Consider the following 2,050-nt stretch of genomic DNA (forward strand, 5'->3'; position numbering starts at 1 on the left):
TTCCACTAGATGTGACCACCGAGGTAGAACTGGAGCCAACACCAGGTTGGGTTCCTGCACTAGCTGTGGGTCCAAACATGGTGATGATATGCGGTGAAGGAGGCTCGAAATCAGATGAGGAATCAGATGAACCAGGAGAAGAGTCGATATGTTGACTCGGAGGGCTATGAACTCGACCCTGGTGAGGAGGAGTAATATGCCCAAGCCGAAACTAGGGATGAAGGCCTAAGAGGCTCCAAGACAAATGCCTTGGTGGCACAATGGTGGTAAGACACATGTGACATATAAGTGGTGAAGGGAGATCAACAATATGCATTTTTCTCTATGAGGGGAGAAAAAACGAGAGAGGAAGATCGTTGCAAAAAGATAGGGAGATGGGTGAAAAACCTAGGGAAACCGATGGGACCCTAAGGCCAATGACCAAACAAGGTTTAATATGAAACTATGGATGGCAACAACCTATTTTTAGATATATGAAATAGAAGGGTATAGATCTTAAAAACATGGCTGAAAGTGCTGCAGAAAATCAGACTTCTTACTCGGCGAAACTCCTCCTATAAAGGTGGAAGTGTACTAGAAGCCCCAAGGAACTAAATTCCACTTCGATGAGTAAATCAAAGTATATCATGGCCTAAGCAGGATGAGACAGAGGTCAAACAACCCAGCAGACAGCTCTCAGAAAAATCCAGAAACAGATCTGATAAAACCCCAAAAACCTTAAAAATATCAGGGACTGACCTGTTTTCAGGGGGACACACGTTTTGGGCTAAAAGGTGTACTCTGGGCTCTATATCGTACTTTTTGGGCAAAAAAATTGATTTCTACTCCTTGATTCTTGGTCAACAAATCTCAGAAAAAATTGTCGTCTCTATCACGATTAGTTCCTGTGACCTATAGAAAAGACTAGAAAACTTGCGGAAGTTAGAAATTTGACAGATCTAGGGTTAAAAGGCTAGTAAACAACATTAAGAGACTGAAAAATGAAGACACCCTAAGCTAAAAATTGAAGGTCACCCAGGTTTCTAGATCTGAAGTTAAAAACTAGTGGAGATGCCAATTTTGTTGTAGTGTTTTCTTCTCAAAGATGTACAAAAAGAACCCACCTAAGACTGTGTATGACAAACAGTCTCAACAATACAAATGGCAATTAAACATTGTAGATCTACAACAACTGATAGAAACAAAACTTGCCAAAGTCCTGATCTATGCCACAATCATAGTTAAACAACAAAAAGAAACAGTAATAACTCCAATCATCCAATGGAAACCAGATATACAAAGAATAGATTTTATTATAACACTTGTGAAGGGAACAAATAAATGTTACCAGTCCCCCTCTATGGGATGGGTTCTTGGCTATCCTCAAATGTCTTCAGCTTGTGTAGAGTCTCTCTCCTCTATAATGTGTAAACCCAACAAATAAAATGTTTGAGCTCAATGGGAACTCAAATGGAAGAAAAGTGGTGTGCGACAATGAAAATAATCAGAGTTACAGCAGTGAGTGCAACAATGAAAATAATCAAAAGTGAATAATGAATGGAAAACCCTTCTATTTATAACAAAATATTGAGTTATCCTCGAATAATGAGAAATAATAAAATATTATTAACCCCATTCTTGGAATAACCACTTGGAATATTTTATTATATTTGGTTAGGAGGGAAAAAGTATTTAAACTTTTATTTAGAAATAATAAATAAATAAATGATTTATTTATCATCTCAAGAAATTGGTTAAGGAATAATAAACAAATAATGATTTATTTAATTATTCCTGAGGGATTTAGTCAAATTTGACAAGGAATAATAATTAATTAGTGATTAATTAATTATTCCTAGAGAAAAATAAGATAATTAATAATTTATCTGTTGATTTTACATAACTGGGTCAAATATAAAAAAGAATATTAATTTATCAATGGTTTAATTAATTATTCCTAGAAGAAAATAAAATAAATAGTGATTTATTTAATTATTTTTCATGGGTTTAATTATAAATTACTTAACAAAGGTGGTTTATTAAGTAATTTCTCACAATGAAAGTAATTTTA

The sequence above is a fragment of the Pinus tabuliformis genome, chromosome 4_1 (genome assembly GCF_031772625.1).
Source record: "Pinus tabuliformis cultivar Carrire ecotype Pingquan chromosome 4_1, CPIR1, whole genome shotgun sequence".
Classification (NCBI taxonomy): domain Eukaryota; kingdom Viridiplantae; phylum Streptophyta; class Pinopsida; order Pinales; family Pinaceae; genus Pinus; species Pinus tabuliformis.